Here is a 23717-nt window from a genome sequence, read left to right as displayed (position 1 = left end):
ATTTCAAACCCACAATTTAAATCACATAAAAATCCTTTCAATTCATTCCATAATATAAAATTAAAGTTTAGGAAAGACAAACATGCCTAAAAAACACAAAAATTTGAAGTCAATTTGAAGTTTGGAGCCCGATCATGATTTCTTTGTAAAACCTTGGAATGTTCTTGGGTTTTGAGTTTAAAGAGTGAATGAATAATTTTGATCTTTGAAAACTTAAGAAAGAGAGGCTTATTTTTTGTTTAAAGGTTGTACAAGGGGGTAAAAACACCAAAAGACCCTCACTCCTAAGTGAAAAAACAAAACTGGATGAAATTTGCACCTCAGCATGGCAAAGCCTTATCGAAGAGGTCAACCTCCGTGCCACACCAATATTGTGGTGGCTAACCTCTGTGCCACAATGATATCGTGCAGACACACTGCCTCAAAGTTCCAAAATAGCCCACACCCTTTTTGAAAATTATGAAACTTTTTCAAATTACCCTTTTAACATCCATAAACATAATTCAAGTCAAAAATCAATATTATGAACACATGAGGGTCTAAAATAAAATGATAAAAAATTTTAAGGGTCTTACATTATCCCTCCCTTAGGATCATTTGTCCCTAAATGATGAGTTAGGATACTTTTTAGCACGAGGGCAGAAAAGATACATCAGAATCAAATGTCAACTCGAATTACGGCAAGAGGGGAAATGAGACTCATACTACACACTTTCATACAATACAGGGAACAAAAATTGATACTTGGCCTTCATATATTCCTCAGCTTCCTATGTAGCCTCTTCTACCTTTTGGTTTCTCCAAAGGACCTTCACTGAAGCTACATCCTTTATCCTCAATCTACGAACTTGACTATATAATATCTCAACTAGGACTTCCTCATAAGATAAGGAAATGATAACAGCAACATCCACAATAGGCAGTATCAAGGAAGGATCACCCAACACTTTTTTATATTGGTACATAAAAGACAGATAAATAGAACCCAAACTTGCAAGGAAATCTAAGTCATAAGCAACATTCCCAATTATCCTCAAAATTTTGTATGGTCTAACATAATGGGGACTAAGCTTCACCTTCTTCCAAAACCTCATGAATCCTTTTGTAGGAAACACCTTCATGAATACGCACTCATTTATACCATACTCCAACTCGCTTTTACTCATATCTTTATAAGACTTTTGGCAACTTTGAGTTTTCCTAAGTCTCTCTAATCACTTTTAATTTTCCATGGATTGGTGAACCAATTCAGGACCAGAAATCCTAGTCTCACCAACCTCAAACCTCCGAATAGGAGACCTACACCTCCTACCATAAAGAGCCTCAAAAAAAGACATCTAAAATATCAAATAATAACAATTATTGTATGCAAACTTAAAAGAGGTAATTGAACAACCCAACTACTTGTAAAATTATTCACACGGGCCCTTAGCATATCCTCCAAAGTTTGAATAGTCTGCTCCACTTGTCCATCCATTTGAGGGTAAAAATGGTGTTAAGGTTCACCTGTGTACCCAAGACTTTCTAAAACAAATTCTAGAAGTAAGAAAAAAACTATGTACCTTAGTCTGTAATGATGGACACTGGCACTCCATGCAACTTAACAATCTCCTAAATAAACAACTTCGCATAATCCTCTCCCAAGTTGTTAGTCCTCATAGGCAAGAAGTGAGCAAACTTAGTTATCCTATCCATAATGACCCAAATAGAATCATACAAATTTCAAGGCCACGAAAGACTCGTAATGAAATCCATATTGATTATCTCTCACTTCTACTTAGGAAACTCTATCTCTTGATACATGACACTAGGATATAAGTGCTTGACCTTAACCTACTGAAAGAACATACACTTAGCCACAAAATTTTCCATATCCCTCTTCATATTATTCCACAAACAGATTTTCTTTAAGTTGTGATACATCTTAAAGAAAATCTATTAAGCCTCAGCCAAAATCCTTTCCTGCGGCCATAAACATCAGAAACACACAAACTGCCTTGATACCTCAAGATGACATCTCCCATAATCTCAAAAGCTATAACCTTTTATTGACCCACGTCATCCTTAATCTATAAAAGTATGGGATCAAAAGTTTTCTTTTCCTTTACCTCAGCACCAAGAGATGATTTATCCACTTCCTAAATAATAACTCCTCCATCCTCAGAGTCTAAAAAATGAACTCCCAAGTTATACAACCTATGAATATCCTCTACTAATCCTCTATACCTCATTCACGTGATATAATTTTCCCATAGACAACCTGCTAAGAGCATCAACAACAACATTAACTCAGATGATAGTACAAAATTATATCGTAGTCCTTGAGCAATTCAAGCCACCGCCTCTGCCTGAGATTCAATTCCTTCAATGTAAACACATACTATAAGATCTTATGATTTGAATAGATGTCTACATGCACTCCATATAGATAATGGCACAAAATTTTCAATGCAAAAACCACAACTGCCAACTTTAAATCATAAGTCAGATAATTCCTCTTATGAATCTTAAGCTGTCTAGAGGCATAGGCCACAACCTTACCATGCTCTATCAAAACACAATCCAGTCCCACACAGGATAGATCAATAAATATAACAAAACCACTAGTACCTTCGACTAGGGTCAAAATTAGCACAGAAGTCTTCTTCTTCTTTAACTTCTCAAAGCTACCCTCACAAACATGGATAACAAGAACTTAACCTTATTTTTAGTTAATTTAGTCAGTGGAGCAGCAATAGATGAGAAACTCCCCACAAATCCTCTATGACACCTAGCCAAGCCTAAGATGCTCCTAATATTGATTGGGGTCGTGGGTCATGGCCATTTTTTAACAACCTCCACTTTCTATAGATCCACCATGATCCCCTCACTTAAAAAAATATTTCCTAGAAAAGTCATAACATTCAGCCAAAACTCACACTTAGAAAATTTTGCATACAACTCTTGTTCCTTAAGAGTTTACAACATAATTCAGAGGTTATGGGTGTGATCCTCTTCATTCTTAGAATACACCAAGATGTCGTTAATGAAGACTATAACAAACAAATCCAAAAATTGCCTAAAACCCCGATTCATAAGATTCATGAAAGCAGACAGAGTATTAGTCAACCCAAATAACATAACTAAGAACTCATAATGACCATATAGGGTTCAGAATTCTATCTTGGGAATATCAACCTCCCTAATTTTCAACAAATGATAACTCGAATAAATATCAATCTTAGAGAAATATTTAGTTCTCTAAAGCTAATTGGAAAGATCTTCAATCCTAGAAGGTGGATACTGATTCTTTACTGTAACCTTATTCAAATGATGATAGTTTATACAAATCCAAAAGGACCTTTCTTTTGCATGAAAAGCATAGGAGTAACCCTTGAAGAAATACTAAGATGAATAAAGCCCTTATCAAGAAGATCCTTTAATTATTCTTTTAGCTCCTTTAATTTAGTCGGAGCCATTATATAAGGTAGAATGGAAATAGGACGTGTATCTAATTAAAAGATCAATCCCAAAATCTATTTTCCTATTAGGAAGAATTCCAAGAAGATCATCGGGAAACACTTTAAGAAATTCATTAACCACAGGGACAGGTTGTAAGGAGGGACTTTCAGAGATAGAATCCTTAACCCTAATTAGATGATATAAATACCCTTTTGAAATCAATTTCTGAGCTCTTAGATAGGAAATAAACCTCCCCTTAGGTACTATGAAACTTCCCCCCCCCCCCCTTCTTATACCGACTCATTAGGAAAGTGAAAATTGACCTTTTAAGTCCTACAATCCAGAGAAGCATAGCACGAATAAAGACAATCCATCCCCAAGATAACATCAAAATCCACCATATCTAACTCTATCAAATCCATCAATGTCTTCAGATGAAAGATAGACACCACACAACCCCTATAGATTTTTCTAGCAATAATAGAATCAACCACTGAGGCAGACATGGAAAAGGGGTCGAAAATACTTTCAGGACTAAAAAAAATGCCCAGCCATATAAGAGGTCACATAAGAAATGGTAGAACCTGGATCAAGAAAACAATAATCATTACAAGAAAAGAGCTGTAACATAACAAAGACTGGGCATCCTGTGCCTTCGAACCACTGTTATCTTGAAAATGATGGTCACCTGAAGGATTTGGATAATAAGAATTAGTAGAAAAGTATGATTTTCCCTAATTCTTTGTATTGGTCCACTATCAATCATCTTTTCTACTATTCTACTGACCTCTATCCTGCTCTGAATATCTAAACTTCTTACTCTTCCTCTCTCCTATCTCTTTCTATTTTTTCTTTTCATTCTTTAGTTGTTACATATAAACTATGAGCCTAGTGAATTCTATATCATTCTTCAACATTACAGCCTTCCACTCTAACACCAAGTCATGAGAAAATTGAAACACCTTGAACTTTGGCCCTTACAAAATTTCTTATGTCTTAATCCTTTTGTTCATCACACAACTCACACCATGACTCATATGGTGTGGTTATGAGTCTAGGGACCTTAGTCATATGTTGAATAGTGTGATATTAGCCATGTTCTATTCTAGATATGAGAAGACTCTATATGAGTCGTATGTTTAAGTGATGAAAGGTAGGGTCCAAACTATATGTTGTCCAGTGTCTAGCCTTTGATAATCTGCCTAGGGTACAACTTGATGATACCAGTCATATGGTGATAATACGAGTTAGGCAAGGGAGATGTATATTTACAAAATATAGTGTCCAACTTTCTGATCAACTGACAAGTTGGTGGTACCACTTGTATGATATGGTTATGAGTGGAAGGGTCCAATCATACCCACCAACATTCTTTATACAACTTTTAAGCTGAGAGTATTTTGGAATTTTCCCACCCCAATCCCTTAAGACCCGACATATTATAACACCTATTTGTCTTTCACTCAACACTTTAGAAGATTGACACACTCTCTAAAAACCTCTAAAAATGATTGGGCTAGGGTTTCTTCAAGCTGGTCATCTAAAGGCTTAAGGATCAAAATCTCTCCATGATTCTTCGTAACTTTGGCATGTGAATCTTCCTTCATTGTTATTTCACAAAAATCATGGTTTTTAAACATAGTACTTGAATTATAAATAATTGTTTTAAAATCCATTATTGAGGGTTTGAATGCATAATGGTGAGTATTGTTTTTTCATGTTTCAAATTATGATTATACATGTTTTAATAATGGTTTTGCATATGCGGGTGCATAGAATTATGGTTTAATGAAAGGGGGCCATGTTTAACCTTAGACTTTATACTTTTTGTCTTGAATAATGGTTTGATTATGATATGCTCTCAACCTATTTGTGAAAATGTCAATGAAAAGAATCTTGTCACATATGAATTGTATTTTGAACTATGTGATTCGCCTATAAATGTTGATAACTGGTAAATGGTTTATGAAGGTCTTGATGACCATAATTGATTTGAATGATAACCTTGTCAGTTTAATTGGCTAAATGGGTTTGAGTCCCTAAATGTTGAATTAAATTTATGCCTTTGTTTAGACAATGGATTCGAGTCCCAAAGTTGATTACTAATGGTTATGGAATATTGTGCGCTTGCATGTGGGGTTTGTATGAAGAAACCAATGGGATTACTTTGGTAAGTAATTGGATTAATGGTTGTGTATATGCATAAAAAATATTTTAATTGAGCTTTAAAAAGAATGTGTAGCTGGGCCGTGAAAGTGGAGTCCGGACTAACACTGAAAACTGCACTAGCCGATGCGGGTATCTATATGACCGGGAGCTTTGACCCCCTAAATAGATATATAAATGGGAGGTTCGAGTCTCGTACATTGTTTACATTGGTGTTCAAGTCACCTTGATTTTATTGGGAGGTTCGAGTGCCCCATAAGGGCATATATGGTTATGGATATTCTCTGGTTTGTGCAACTACACACACTGAAAGATCTGGGCCCTTGTAGCCTGTGGGTGCCTAATTACCTGATGGTTTCACTACATATCCTAGGTTAAGGTTTTCAAAGTTCATGCTAAGCCTTTTTCATCCAACTCTAAGGTTGTTTTGTTGACTAGGTTAGGTGAAGGGGGTGATCTTTAGTCCACGTGGGACTTGAGATACCTGTCATGGCTAGGACCTGGTTTGAGTTGTGAAAATAACCCAAAAACAAACTTACTCATCTTGGATCTCATAGTAGACACCAACTATGGAGCATAACGAGCATACTGCTTAAATTTTAGAGTATAGTCTTTCATACTCATCTTACCCTGCTTTAGATAAACGAACTCCTCAGCCTTAGCTTCCCTCAACTCCTGAGGAAAGAAGTGATCAAGAAAGGCCCCTAAAAAGTCATCTCACAGAGACTGTGCAACATCATCACCCCTTATATCTTCTTAATCCTCATACCACTAATAAGCTACATCCTTTAATTGATACACAGCAGACTCCACACCCTCTACCTTAGTAGTATGCATCACCCTAAAGATTTTCTCCATCTCTTCAAAGAACCCCAGTGGATCTTCTTAACCTTAAAAGCTGTAAAGGTTGAGAGATTCAACCTCATAAACTAGCAAACTTAAGTTACCTCAAAAGGATGAGCAACATTACAAATATGGTTAGGCTGATGAGATTATGATACCACCAACTGAGTAAGCAGGTGAAGAGACTAACAAAACTCCACATTAGAGATATCACCCTGAGTCAATTGAGCATAAGTTTCACCAGCACGGGAAGCCATAAAAGGACTAGTAGGGACCGGTAGAACTCCACTTGGAGCATCATAATTAAGATCAGGGATGCTAGACCGGGTCTACACTCCATAAACAATGAGGGTCCCCTTCACATTCTCTTCAAGTGGAATAGAGTATCCAGTAGAGTTTCTACAAATTTCAAATCTTTGGGGAGGTATGATCTGAAATACTAGGAAGTCAGGAGTTAGAGAAGTTTCATAAAACTAAACACTACAGCCCAAAATAGAACATAAGAAAGGAAAACATTCCTAAATGGCTTGTAGCTTCTTTCTTATAAGTGTGGCATGCTACACACTCATAAAAAGGACTCTACTCAACATGACTATATGGATACCTAATGACTCTAAACTGTGTTCTGATACCAAGCTTTTCACGGCCTAACCCCAGGCCTAGTCACGATAGGTATCTCAAGCCCACCATAGACCAGAGACCGTCCTCTTAGCCTAACCTCAAGAGAACAATAATAACAATAAAGCAGAAGACAATTTAGATAGTAATAAAAGGAGAATAGATAACTCAAATGAAAATAAGAGTCAAAAAAATAACTAACCAACCCACATCTGTCCATAATAGCCTCTAAAACTAGAATAACAACTAAGTTGGTACATGCCCCAATGACCAAAAGAATCCATAAGTACTAAGTCAATAATGAAAGAATAATTAAATAATATGGCCTTCAAAAGGATGAAAACTCACAGCTTCACAACAACTCAATAGAAGTGCTAACCCACCTAACGCTGCATAGGAGAAACTGAAAAATCTTTGGACCCTACATCATAAAATAATGTAGCATCCTAGGAAGGCCAATGGGATAACTGTGGCATGTAACTCATGAAAAATAATAAAATAATGTCATGTCCAAAATTAGTTAAAACCACCTTCACACGTTCATATATACATATATAAGTTGTCGGTATTCGGTAAGGGTCATGAACATGAGGTTTTAAAACTATTAACCTAGACTGTGTAGCTTGATCTATCCTAAAGGCACCCATAGGCTATATGGGTTCAGCTCCCCTTGTTGAAAGGGCCCTAGTGCGTGTTAGCCACACTAATCAAGGAAAAATATGATGGAAAACTAGAGCCACCATGGGAAATAGTCATCCCAACTATATGCAAGTGTGTATCAAGCACACGATCATATAACCCCAATGCCGGCAAAAATATTTTCCAATGTTCATCCCCCCCCCCCCCAAGAATTACACCTTCATGGTGAGTTACATAACTCCCTTTAAGCCCAAATTAAAACACTTTACACATATTTCTAACCATTAACGCAGGGGTCATTTATTAAGGAATTTTCCACATGGTATTATCATACCAATACACTTGCAAGATAAATTAATTATGCCAAACTAATTCACACAACCGAATTGTACCCCCAAGTTCCATTAAAATCCAAAAACAAGGCCTCCAATACCATCCAAAACCATATTCATATCCACTTATCCTTTAATACAATGTAATGAGTTTAAAGCAAGTTAAACCATGCAATTTTCTATATTTAAAATTAGATTCACAAAGTGGGTTGAGGTTCATGCAATTCAAAACCAAAATTTATCCAATTTGGTGAAACCCAAGTTCCCCATTCCAACTGTTTAGTTAATATATCAATCCAGTTCAAAAAATATGAATTTAAAGCATGAATAATCAATTAAAAATATGGACAAGTAATTTAATCAATAACAACCAAAATCCCTCAACCCAAAATTTGAATCATAAGAAAATGCATTCAATTCATGCCATGGTGTAAAATTAATGTATAGGAAAGAGAAACATGCTTGAAACACACAAGAATTTGAAGTTTGGAGCTCGAATGATGAATTCTTTGTGAAAACCTTGAATGTTCTTGGGTTTTGAGTTTTAAGAGTGAATGGATGTTTTTGATCTTTGAAAACTAAAGAAAAGAGGCTTACTTAATGTTTAAGGGTTGTATGGGGTAAAATTATAAAAAGCCCCTCACTCCTAAGTTAATAAAACAAAACTCGATGAAATTCATACCTTAGCGTGTCACAACCTTATTGTGGAGGTTAACCTCCATGCCACACCAATATCGCTGAGGCTAACCTCCGTGGCAAAGTGATTTTGCAGAGTCACACTGCCTCGGAGTTCCAAAATAGCCCCAAACCATTTTAAAAATTTAAAAGCTTTTCCAAATTGCCTTTTTAATATTCCTAAACATATTCAAGTCCAAAATCAATATTATGAATATGGGAGAGTCAAAAATAAAGTGATCAAAATTTTTAAGGGTCTTACAAATCTCTGTAAGATCGTGAAGTGAAAAAAATCAAGCATAAGAGACAAGGGCGGATCTATGTAGAGTGTTGGGTGTGCCACGGCACCCACAATGCTTGGGTAAAACTTAATATATGTATTGATAGTTTCTACTGAAACTACAACATAAAGAAATATTGGCAACAATATTCACAAGTACGTTGTAGGTGTCGCGGTTGAGGTGCTAGATTAAATGGTGTTGATCTTGACATTGAGACCCATCATGAACTTTTTTTTTATTTCATTTTTTCTTTGTGAATGAGTCCCTTTCCTTCTTTCTTTCATCTTTTCATCCTAATTTATTTTTTCATTTTCTTTTCTCTTCACAAGCGTATTTATTATTTATTTAAAATATGTATTTGCTTTATTTCGTCTAATGAATCTTGTATGTAAAAATAATTCTAATAATTTGTTTCTAATCAACAATCTTATGTTATTCTTTTCTAAATTTGCAAGAATAACATAAATTGAAGTGGTGTATTACTTGGTGAAAGTTTTATTTTATTTTATTTTATGATCAATCAAATAGTGCAATAGATTTGAATTGAGGAAAATAGTCTAATTGGACAAAACTAATTTGCTTCTGTGATCACATTTTTATTTATGCACCTGAAGCTTTAAACCAAACTAAATTAATTCAAAATGGATTGAACTGAATCTAATTAATGCATAATAGACTGAGACAGCTGAATATAGATCCATTAACTTAATTATTAACTAGTGGTAAATTTGTATTTAAAGATAATGCACTACTAAGAAAACACCTTTTTTAGGGACAACATCGGCCGATAGTTATTTATTGAGAATTATCATCTCAAAACAAAAACTGACCGATTACCTTTTCCTGATATCTTCCATCAGTTAAATTAAATTAAAAAGAAGATAGAATTAGAGAAAAAAAATATAATTTCATGCATGTTTGCACAAAATTAATCAATGGACTTCTGTCTATTCGATCGGTAGATTTCACTAAGGAAAAATATAATTTTATTGACTTTTCTATAATGAATGTTAGTTACATACATAATCATAGATCGATAGAGTATATAAATTTTGTCTCTTAAAAAAATAGTTTTTAGTGACGGTGGACTGATGACACCCGTAGTCATCAAATCCTGGATCTGCTTCTGATAAGAGGTGCAACTATCACAACTTACATTGTAAAGAGGTAGCACGATCGAAATTTTGAGATCATGATGACACTTATCGTGGACTAGTCTTGATAAGTAAGTCAATCACCCAAAAAAAATATGAGATAATAAATGAAGTAAGGCAAACAAAACTCCTCAAACAAAGTCAAGTAATATATTCATAATAATAATGAAAAACTGAAGAAATGTCATAAACTCTCCAAGACTGATGTCAAAAATCTAAGAGCATCTAATTATAACATCTGAATTTGGAATATAAAATCAGTTTCTGACCCAAATAAATACAAAATAAAGGATAGGATGAGATCTAAAATCTGCCCTAAACTTTGGAGTTAACCAGTACCTCAAAATCTAATCAACACCGCCGAACTCCAACTATCATGCTTAGTACTCGATCTTGGATCTACACCAAAAAGGCACAATAAGGGTAATACAGTCCACTTGAACTCAGTAGGTATCATAGACCGACTGAGCAAAGAAGAAAATAATACAAGAAAATACTATGAGTACATTACCTACAAATAGAAAAATTCTCAACCGGAAGCTCACACCGTCTCCACTAACAGTTCTAATATATACACGCATATCATATGGAAATAGATATTTTACAAAGATATATAGAAGATGATTACACGTTAAGAAAACACATAAAAGAATCACAAAATATGCATATCCAAATGCAATGCAATGATTATGAAGTGAATGGTTTGAAAGTCATCACATGACTTTCTGCATACACCTATGGAGCCTCACTGCTCCCAAAATAGGACTCATGCACAGTTCACAACCCATATATGTAATGCGTCGAGAGTACACCCTGGGCATTGATAACGCTCAATCTACAGCTCTCGTGGGAGTGTAAAGCGGTCGTTAGCAAATATAGAACCCAACCTGGGTTGGGTATCGATCCCACAGAGAATAGCTTGGCCAACAAGCAAGAGAAATTACTAGACTTTTAGTGCAAGTCTCGTAGGAAAGGGGGGATTGTAGTATGTAACCAAAACAAGAATGTAAGAACTGAAAATAGCAAAATAAAGAGAGATTGTCACGTGTGTTGTAAACAATGAGAATTGAGGCGTTGGGGTTATGTCCACCTTCTGAGGTATACGTCTCTATTGGCTATGAGTGTGTAGAGTCTTGACATGTAATTGCTTATAGAGAATTGTAGTCGATGGTAAATCCAAGCGTCTCTCGACCTAAACAAGGACTATTTCACTTTAACTCTCTCGAGCTTAAAGCGTGACTAACGGTACGAATTCTCCAAGAAGTTAGTCCAGGTACGGCACTAGCTTTTTAATAGGAAAGGGTGTCCTACTACCTTGACATTATCTCTTTTCCAGACAAATAACTTTTCTCTCGAACAAGTCAGATGTTAGACTGGCGTTGGTCTATGCGTCTTCTTTTCTAGACAAATAACCTTTCTCTCGAACAGGTTAGATGTTAGAATGGCGTGTTCTTGTGTTTGAACCGCAAAGAATGTAGATTTAAGATGAAGAGAATAATGATATAAGCAATATACTTGTCTTGAACTCACAAACTCATAGCTATAGATAGTAACTCATTCGGCTTCCATAACCCCAACTAAGAGATTTAGTTACCCATGAATGCGAAGGATATCACGTTTTGCATGGTGGATGGCGTGAATAGTAGGTGTTTGGCGTGTGGTTTTAGTGATTCCGTAGCAAGTAACGATTCTCTTGTTGTGGAATTTAAGAGTAGAAGAATGAAGAATTGAGAATGGGTTGTAGGAAGATGTCTTAATTGTAAGGAGATGAATGAATTGTCAGAATGTCTCCCTTCTTGAAAATCTCTAACATGATAGGGTATTTATAATACTCCTATCCTACTCCTACTAAACTAATAAAATAAATAACCAAATCCTAATATACTAATGAAATCCTTGACCCAATTGTACTAGGGTAAGGTTACAAAATTATAATCCAAATAGAATGATGAAACACATAACCTAATTGCACTAGGTTAATGTATTATGGCAAAAATCCAGCTTTGTGTCTGTAAGTCCCAAAGTCTTCAGAAATGCTGTTTTAGCCCGGGACAGATTTTCCATGCAGCAGATTTAGTCCTTTATGCGTCCAGCTCCTTTCCATCTCGTTTGTGAGCTTTCTTTTGCGTCAAGTAAGCCATAAATTGCTGTATTTTGCATCATTTATACCTGAAACTTTCCTAATCACATTTGTTAGCTCATTTACAGGAAAAAGGACTAAAAGTGTACGAAATAGATAATTAGTTCTCGAAACTAGGCTAAAATATGGGCAAAATATATTGATATAGGCGCGTAATTTCGCCTATCATCAGGCATCACTAAGGTGCTTACAATCTCGAGGGACCACAAGCTAACCCATTACTGATATCTGTTATGAGCAATGAATAATAATACTAAAATAAATACAGAATTAACATAAGGTTCAAAATAAAAATACTGATAAATAATAACATCTGGTAGAAATATCTGAAAACTAAACACTATCTAAACTGGTCTAGTCTGAAAGCCTCTAACTGAACTGTCTAAATATGGAGTTAAGAGGATAATCCCCCAACTAAATCCAACTACTGAACTACTGATAAACTAAAATACTGAAATAAAACCATATCCTTGATAGATGATGACTCACTACTAAATCTGAGACTATTGACTGGATCTGCCTAAACGTGGTCGGGATCCTGAATTTCTGAACCTATGAATGGGCATCATAGCACAAACAAAGAGTATGTGGTCAGTACGTTGAATGTACTGGTATGCTAGATGAGGTAAGGCTGAATACAAGGGTTCATATGCATGAACAATAACTGACTGAATGATATAGAGTAACTGAATATAAGAGTACATGGATAACTGATATTACAAAAATCACTAAGTATGCAATACTGTACATATACATATAGATTGTAACTAAGATTTTTTGAAAATGAGGACTGAGTTCTGATAACTAAGTAATTGATATCTGAAGTTACTAATAATTGATTTACTAATGCTGATTGACTGTGTCTGACAGTCCTGATTCTGTAAAATGAACTGAGTTCTAAATTGAAGACTGAAACTAAAACTGTAGGAGGTAATCATCTAACCGACATGCCCCAAATTTGAGCTGTTAGGGGTCCAACCTTTGACCCTAACTGGAAGGGTGCTAATATGGTGTCGTGGTTACTAACATTGGAAAAACAGGATGCCAAGCCTAACTAACGGGGGACACTTGGGAGGAGCCAAGCCTAATCTAACGGGTGACCCCTGGGAGGTAGTCAAGCCTATTCTGACGGGTGACTCCTCATCCTGTGCTAGCTACACAGTTCTGATATACAGAGACTACTACTAATGAATCTGCCTCTCTGAAGGGGAAGCCATCATCCCTATACTCTTTTGGTGCTAAATTCTACTCCTAACTGAAAAACACTGAACTGAGTATATGAAACTGGACTAGACTGATACTGAGTTTTTTGAGTTTTCCTGAGTTTTGTAACTCACTGGATTCTACTGATTGAGACAAGACTAATACTATTTTGTAACTGACACTGCCTCTAGGTACACAGCTAAATAGTCTGGTATAAAATACTCCCAGGACTCGATAGCATAAAAAAAAAGGCATAGCATGATCATAAAGGCAAAACAATACTTGTTTGCTAACAATGCACTCATTTAGACATTTTGTCAAACACTTGATATACATGAACTTGTGCATGAATTGGATCACATATTAACATGTTAGGCTTTCACTAGTCAAATCACATAAGCATTCCATCAAACACTTGTAGGGCGTAAGCTTGTACATGATTGGGACCACATAATAACATGTCATGATTCCATTATTTACATCACATAGGCAATTTAGCAAACACTTGGGGAGCATGGATTATTTATATGTGAATGGCCAACACATGAACATCATGATACATTAATCAATTTGTAAATTCAAGGGTTTACCAAGATAATCACATATTCATCATACATCATATTAAATTTTCATGAAACTTGCAATTAAATCATGGATTGAAACCCAACAAATATCATGAACATGAATTCAATCTATTTCAAACATGAAAATCATGAATCTGAGATCTTGTATGTTTAAAAAAGGTTCTTTGACTTCATGGGTGAAAGTAACCCATGAATGAACACCTAATATACCTGAATCTTATGAATTCTTGAAGTTCTTGAAGGATTTCTTGAGGATTAGTCTTGATTCTTGAAGCTACGGTTTTTGCCTCTTTAGGAGAGAATGCCTTTAGATTTGGAAAAAGTTGAATAATGAATGACTTAAAATATTTTTAGGGATTAAATTCCTCATCAGGGCATATAAAAATTATGGGAAAAGATAGTTTTAACCCTGGACAAAACATTTAATTTTTGTCAAAATTTTTTGATTTGGGCCCTTGGCGCAATGCAGCGCTGTCGCGCTGTCTCTGGAATTTGCCAACTGGGAAAGTGGCTGGTGGCGTGATACAGTGGTATCACATTGCCACTTTAGATATGATCTGGAAGTTCACCGCGATATAGTGGGATCGCATTGGTACACTGGAAATTGGTAAATGTGAAAATAATCTGTGGTGCAATGCACCAGTATTGCGGTATCTCATTAGAAACTGAAAATTGCCATTTTGACATACTCCGCGATGTGCTACTTCTTGAATGATGGTGTTTAGCGACTGAAACTTAAAATAGCCATAACTTCTTACCCAGTTATCGGATTTAGGCAAATTTTATATCGTTGGAAAGCTAACTAGATTTTCTATGCATTGGCAGGATCTACACTGAAAAATAATGAGTATTTAGAAAAATTTATATTGGATCACTGATGTACTGAGAGTTAATCTAGGCTAGGGAAATATGGAGTATTACAATATCTCCCCCTTGGGAACATTCATCCTCGAATGAGACTAATTAAGCTGAGAAACACTGATATACTAAGTTTACACACTGAACATGTATATCTGATGCATGGAATACACGACTAAACTACTGACAAGCTAAATTTTCATAATAAATATGCATATCTGATGCATGGAATATATGACTAAACTGATTCATGAATGCATGACTGGTTATGAAATGGTAAGGGATACCAAGTTTATAACTGTAATTGAATCATGGGACTGAGTAAATCTAAGGAAGGCTGCTACCTTAGGCTGAGAATCCTGATGAAACTGAGATCATTTACCGAACATACATGAATGGAAACATGAGAACATGACTGAATCTGAAGCATGATATATGAACTGAATATCATGAACTCAACTGAGCCCCTAAATATATGGTTTATGGCTGAGATTAGAACTTGAGGATCAACTTATGAGCACCCACTACTTCAAGCTAGATTTGTTATGTAAAGAGAAACTGGAAGGTTTAGGACATAAAAGTTTGGGGGTTATAGTGCATCTCTCCCTTAGGACATTATGTCCCTCGAAGAATGTTGACTTACCCGAGATACTAAAGAAAAACTGAGACGATGCATAGGGCACCTACAAACTGAATCATGACTAAATATTTGAGATCTGAAACTGAGGCATGATACATGAACTGAGCTGAATTCATAACCACTAGGGTGCTCTATCTTGGAATAGTCATATTCATGAATTTTTAGATAGTACAACTAAGTGGAAATATGGGAAAGACGTACGAACTTGTCCGCTTGACTACTAAACTAAAATTTAGGCTTTACTGACTAACTCATACTGAAAACTTATACTCAACTGGAACATTTCTTGACACTTATTCTATAAGGTTCTACTGACTTTAGGGAGCAATGAAATCTTGGCATGGTCTGCACAAGATATCTGAATTACAACATGGCTATGATTTTGTAATATGGAAAAAGGCTTACGAAATGTCATCTAAGATAGAGTTACTAAGCCTCATGTACTAAAACTACTAACTTGCCATCCTAGCCACATTTCTCAACTATTCTCTCAACTATAATTTCTACTTCAACACTGTATTTCACTTGGGGCTACTAAAAATATTTACATGGGCACTGTTAACTCAACTTACTGAGGTTTGAGCTGGACTGAATCATCCCACTAAGTTCAAGTCTACCCAAATCTCCAAAATGTATCTAGCCACTTACACATGTACATGACATTCAATCCTATCTTCATAACTAAAGCCTTATTTAAAACAAGCATGCAACAATCTTTCCGTAACATAAAACATTTTCTCTCTCCCATCTAAGCAACTGCTCATTACCACACCATCTAATAAGGAGAGTTCACTGAAGGTTAAAACATGAGGACCTAAAGCATGAATGGACACTATATAGAACTTGACACTTAACTGAGGCCTAAGGAATAGAATATGAACCTCATGGATTTATCAAGAGATCTAGACTGGGGAAATACATGACATAAATATAAATTTAACTGATCATTAGGAATATAGCATAAGTCATGGAAACTGAGCACACTGTAAGGCATGAGTACATGAGTCATGAGCTGCATGACCTGAGTTTGGAGTTTCTGTATTCATGGAACATGATTCCTAACACTGAGGAAACTAGAATTCTTTATTCTAGAAAGAGTAAACGTACATAATTTTTGATAATGTGCATGAATAAGAACTATGATCATAGAGCTAACATGTAAGGAATGAGTAGATATCATTATAGCTGAAGTGCAAAACTTTGCACTAAGGTAAGGACGGGTTGGGCATCAACCTCTCCCACTGCTTCTCTACACATACTGGAATTACTACTAAAATCTAAAAGTCTAACTTGGTTACTTGTTCTATCATCTCCCCATTAGCTTAAAGCTATTATTCTAAGTTTGTGAACCACTTAATAAACTCTAAATCGAACTAAAACCACTTTACTCTAGATCCTGAGATATAATAATACTCGTAAACACTAAACTCATTCTGAAGGAATACTCCTGATAATGTAAGGTCCACTGCTAGTGCTTCCTTCTGATACATGATTCTTAGCTTTCTATTGCCCTTACAATCATCATATAGCAACTCATTACTGACTAACTTAGAATTCTCAACTTCTCTTTCTACTACATCAATCTAGAGATTCAAACTTAAATCAACTGAAACTGAGGTACTACCCCTTCATTCATGGACTGGGTCATCAAAAAACTGAAATTGAAGGAATTTTTTGGAACACTGAAATCGAGCAATTTCTATATACTTATCTAGCTATGATAGACTGACCCACTGGGGTAAAGATCGAGAATGGTTCTACTAAGACTTCTGGTTTGACTTTGAAGTTGACTGCTATGTAAGGACTTACAAAATATAGAGAGCTCTGAGACCTAATAAGGCATAAATACGTAAATAGAAGAGTTGTAATGTACCAGTGACCACATCAGGAGAACTTTCCTGATCTTATTTACACTGAAGCGCATAAAGCCTATTTAGGAGTTGCCTAGTGGCGACACTGGAAGTAGCACCCAGCTGATTTATGCGATCGGACTGAGCTGAAGGATGGCTGAGATTTTAACTTGAGCTTAAGCTCACTTGTACAACATGAACACTGAAAGAAAGGAAACTTTTCCTACAAACATCTCATAGCCTCCTATCCACAAGTGTGGCGTGCTACACACGCATGCACAAGACTCCACTAGATGTGTATTTTAGACTCTCTAGGACTCTATTGAACCTTAGGCTCTAATACTAAGTTTGTAACACTCCGAGAGTACACCCTGGGCGTCAAACGATTATTACAGTCCCGAGGGACCATAAGCTAACCCATGACTGATATCTACTGTGAGCACTGAATAATAATACTAAAATAAATGTAGAATTAAGCTGAATTTCCCTAAGGTTCAAAATGTAAATACTAATAAATAATAACATCTGGTAGAAATATCTTAAAACTAAACACTGTCTGAATTGGTCTAGTCTGAAAGCCTTTAACTGAACTGTCTGAATATGGAGTTGATGGGACAAGTACCCAACTGACTCTAACTACTAAACTACTGATAAACTGAAATACTAAAATAAAAGCATATCCTCGATATATGAGGACTCACTACTTAATCTGTGACTACTGACTGGATTTGCCCAAACATGGTCGGGATCCTGAGCATCTAAACCTATGATATGAGACATCATAGCGCAAAAAAAGAGTATGTGGTCAGTACATGGAATGTACTGGTATGATAAATGAGGTAATGCTGAATACACAGGTTCATATACATGAACAATAACTGACTGAATGATATAGAGTAACTGAATATTAGAGTGCGTGGATAACTGATACTACAAAAATAACTAAGTATGCAATACTGTATATATATGTATAGACTATAATTGAGCTTTTCTAAAGCTGAGCACTGAGTAACTGATATCTGAAGTTACTGATAACTAATTTACTGATACTGATTGATTGTATTTGATAGTCCTGATTCTCTAAAATAAACTGAGCTCTAAACTAAAGATTGAAACTGAAACTGTGGGAGGTAATCATCTAACAAACACGCCTCAAAGCTGAGTTGATAGGGGTCCAACCTTTGACCCCAGTTGGAAGGGTGCTAATACTATGCCACGGGTACTAACACTGGAAAATTAGGATACCAAGCCTAACTGACGGGTGACACCTTGGCAGAACCAAGCCTAATCTAACGGGTGACCCCTGGGAGGTAGTCAAGCCTAGTCTGACGGGTAACTCCTCATCCTACACTAGCTACAAATTTTTAGAGTACAAGGACTACTACTAACGACTCTGCCTCTCTGATAGAGAAGCCATCATCCTTGCACTCACTCAGTGCTAAATCCTACTCCCAACTAAAAGACACTGAACGGAATTGGATTGGACTGATAGTGAGTTTTTTAAGTTTTTCTGAGTTCTGTAACTGACTGGATTCTACTGATTTGGACATGACTGATACTATTTTGTAATTGATACTAGCTCTAGGTACACAACTAAATTTTTAGGTATAAAATACCCCCAGGACTCGATAGCATAAAAAAAAACATAACATGATCATAAAGGCATAACAATACTTGCTTGATAACAATGCAATCATTTAGATATTTTGTCAAACACTTAATATACATGAACTTGTGCATGAATGGGATCACATATTAACATGTCATACTTTCACTAGTCAAGTCACATAAGCATTTCATTAAACACTTGTAGGGCTTAAGCTTGTACATAATTGGGACCACATAATAATATGTCATGATCTCACTATTTATATCACATAGGAAATTTAGCAAACACTTGGGGAGCATGGATTATTTACATGTTAATGGCCAACACATGAACATTATGATACATTAATCAATTTGTAAATTCAACGGTTTATTAAGATAATCACATATTCATCACACATGCTATTCAATTTTCATGAAACTTGCTGTTAAATCATGGATTGAAACTCAACTAATAGCATGAACATAAATTCAATCTAATTCAAACATGGAAAACATAAATATGAGATCTTGTATGTCTTAAAAGGGTTCTTGGACTTCATGTGTGAAAGGACCCATGAATGAACACCTAACATACCTGAATCTTATAAATTCTTAAAGTTCTTAAGGGATTTCTTGAGGATTGGGTTTGATTCTTGAAGTTAGGGTTTTTGCCGTTTTGAGAGAGAATGCCTTTTGATTTGAGAAAAAGTTGAATAATGAATGACTTTAAATGTTTTTAGGAATTAAATCTCATATCTGGGCACATAAAAGATATGGAAAAAGACAATTTTAAGCCTGGACTAAACATTTAATTTTCATCAAAATTTTCTAATTTGGGCCCTAGGTGCAACGCGACGCTATTGCACCGTGTCTCTGGAATTTGCCAACTGGGAAAGTGGCTGGTAGAGCAACGTGGTGGTATCGCCTTGCCACCTTGGATGCAAACTGGAAGTTCACTGCGATGCGGTAGGATAGCGTTGGTACACTGGAAATTGACAAATGTAAAAATAATCTGTGGCACGATGCTCCGGTATCACGGTACCTTACTGAAAACTGACAATTTTCATTTTGACATACTCCGCAATGTGCTACTAGCCTGAATGATGGTGTTTAGTGACTGAAACTTAAAATAGCCATAACTTCTTTTTCGGTTATCAAATTTAGGCAAATTTAATATCTTTGGAAAGCTAATTGAATTTCCTACGCATTGGCAAGCTCTACACTTAAAAATATTTAGTATTTAGAAAAATTTATATTGGGTCACTCATGTACTGAGATTTAATCTAGACTAGGAAAATATGAGATATTATAGTATACTATCTCAAAGTTCTCACCAATCTCCATCTTATAACTCAATCTACCCCAACGGTACATCCCTCAATCTAGGAATTTTAAAAATGTCTTATTTTCATTCAAAACTAAATGTTCCACAATCGTACCAATATCTTTTGAATTTATATGTACGAAAATGAGGATGTATGCTCACAATCAATTCATCATGAAGACAACCAGTCCGTTCAATTTCATATGTGGGCTCAGAAATCTACTCAATATGTCAACAATTCATGATCTCAATTCCTATTAGGTATCATTGGAATAAAATACATGTAAAACATCATTAATATCATATTAACCCACAAACTTGGGCATTTTATAATGATAAGGTAAACATTACTCAGATTAAGAATAAATCATATAAATGCACACATAAATCCAATGATGTCAAATAAATCTCTTGCAAGAGTAACACATAATATATTATATTTCAAGTCAACGATAAGAATAATATAAGCTTCCACACGGGCACACAATAATAAAATAATATCGAGATGCAATACCATAGTTATTAATTTGTACCCATAGCATGCTTTAGTTTTTATTAACTACTAAGCCTAGTCTGAAGAAAGTTAAGCCATAAACTACCATGAAGTGTTAAAAATCCAAGCCTAAAGCCCTTCAACACGGAGCCTTCCCCTTTTGAATAGTCTCAAAATCAACTAAAATATTTAACTATAACATCTATGGGTTAAAAGAAAGCTAATGAATATCCATATTGCTCATAATTAAGTCAAGTCTTAAACAAACTCAAGAAATAAGTTTGGAAATGAAAGAGATAAAACTAAAATTTTATTTTAGAAAACACACTCACCAAGGTTATAGTTGCTTACAGTTAAAAACACACACAAAAATGAGTTAAATTTGAGGTCCAGATCACGAAAACTTTTTTCAAGCCTTACTAGAAAAAACCTCAAAAATCTAATTTAAAATCGAGTTAAAAAGTTATTTTTCAAAGACATAATCAATAAGAAATAATGGGAATATGAGTTTAGAGGTTATCAACATGAAAATCAATGAGTAAACCCTAAAAAATTGCCTTCCTCAAAACTTGAAGGTCCAAAAATAGAGAAAAATTACAAAAATTAGACTTATATAGATTTCTAGCACTGACCGTTTAAGCAACTTAATGACTGCTAAACTAGTCAGACTTATGTGGATAGCTCCACTAAAGTTTTCCTTTTTGTTATAGTGGCACCTACTAAAGTGGTAAAGTGACAGCTTCAGCAGTGGCAAACTAGTCAAGTGATAGCTGCCAAAGCATATTTTGGCTGCTAAAGTGATTTCATGATATACTACACATAAGGAATGCACCAAAACAGCCATAAAATAGTCCACAAAACTAGTAGAAACAGAGAGCTACACAAGACACAAGTTTCGGCCACAATGACAACAAAGGAATAGCAAGATAACAAGGTGTTTAAGAACCTATTTTCAGCAAACAACTCAAACTAGATTAACAACACAAGATGATTACAATAGCAATATGATAACAACAACGAACTATTCAAGATTACAAGACACAAAATGGATACAAGGTTACAATGATGAAATGGATAGATAGATAGACCAAAGGGTTGGTATAATCTTAAGAACATAAGAATATGGTACTCTTGGACCCTTGCACTACACACAATTATTAACCTATATATTACGAAGACACAAGATCTGCATCCACCTCCCAAGCATCTGCATTTCCAATCAAAATGCAAATATAAGTGATTTCATACTTGTATAAGCCCTAATTTCAGATTTGCCTCTTATCACACTAGAGAGAGAGTGTTTCAAGTGTTATAAGACTTAAAATATCCTTAAAAACTAACTAGAGAAGCCCTAACATATTCCTTATATATCTATTACAAAATAGAAGACTAAAATATCCATAATACCCCTCAAGGGTGAGGCTCCTATCAAGTGTAATAAGTGGACTATTTTTTTTGAGTGTTTTTGTCATCTTTTACACTTCAATTGCACACACCAAGTTTCGAGTCCAAATGCACTCTCATAAGTTCCATATCCGTGATTATTCTCGTATCATCCTCTCCATCTTGAGAGTAATTTAACCACAAATTAATGGCTTTACCTCATTCAAGGACCACTTCAAAAGAAATCACTCAAAATAGTCCGCAAAATATGAAAAACCCGAGAGCTCAATAACAATAAGTCTCAGCCAATCATCTTTATTTTGAACTTTGACTTCCTCTCCATCTTGAGATTTATCTTCAATCGCATTCGACTCAAGTCTACTACCATCAAATAAGCATTGTCGTAGACCCCATGTCCTTCATGTTCCTTTCTACCATTCTCCTCTACATGGACATGTCGTCTTTGGTGAAGTGGAGCTTCAGTTGAGAGGCTTGATTTGGTCAAGTGGGGTTTTGGTTATGGAGCTTGGACGGGAAGGATTTGGCTTACAAGTCCTTCTTGTTGGACTTGATCGAATTGAAGGGGAAGTGACTTATTTAGGTCTCGAGTTTTAGTACATTTGGTGTCTTGGCCTATGTCTATGTTATTTGGTGTTGGTCTTGGAGTATTGATCATTGGATGTAATGTTTCGGGAGTAGAAACATGAGAGTTCCTTCGACTCTCCACTCGATCTACCCTCCCAAGTATAGTAGAGATATCCGAGCCTAATTTTTCAAGACCCACATTCACCTTAGCTATTTCTCGGGAAATAGCATCAAGTTGGGCAAAAATGGTGTCCATTATGTCCAAGGAGATACCTGCAAAACAGAAAACACGTTAGTTGTAAAAAATATTTTCACTCTTTCTTTTTATTTTGTGTCTCTCGGATCCCTCACTCTTAATCTCACAAGTGTTGTAAGATTGATTGTATTCCATGATAGAGAGGTGGACCACTATTACAATGACTCCACAATACTTAGACAGAAAAGAAATGTAGACACGAAGAACGGGTTTCAAAACTAACTTACAATCTAGTAGTACTAGCTTGTAAGTTAGTAATGGAATCATCAAACAAGACTAAAGAAACAACAAATTACAAACAAACAATCCAAGTTTGAGCTCAAATTAACATATGAACAGAAAACTTGATGATGTGTCACCCTTCAATTGGCTGAGGTTTTAACAATTTTTAATTATCAATTTTGATATTTTGGGTCCTTCATAATTTGGAATGGATGAAATTAAAACTAGAGGGAAAGTTCAAGTCTTAGAATCTTTTTCAAATTCAACCTTCAAAAGGTGTGACTTGACTTGTACTATTCCCACCAAAAAGGTCCTTGAAAAAGTGGTTGAAAAGTTGTTGTCAAGTCAAAAAGTGATGTGAGCTAGTCCTTTTCACCAGCAAGTCTTCCAACTTTGTCTTTAAACTTTTTAGATCTATTAGGTACTTTAAGTTGGTCAAG

The sequence above is a fragment of the Capsicum annuum genome, chromosome 11, assembly GCF_002878395.1.
Source record: "Capsicum annuum cultivar UCD-10X-F1 chromosome 11, UCD10Xv1.1, whole genome shotgun sequence".
Taxonomy (NCBI): domain Eukaryota; kingdom Viridiplantae; phylum Streptophyta; class Magnoliopsida; order Solanales; family Solanaceae; genus Capsicum; species Capsicum annuum.
The sequence above is the reverse complement of the archived record's forward strand: the minus strand, read 5'-3'. Positions refer to the sequence as shown.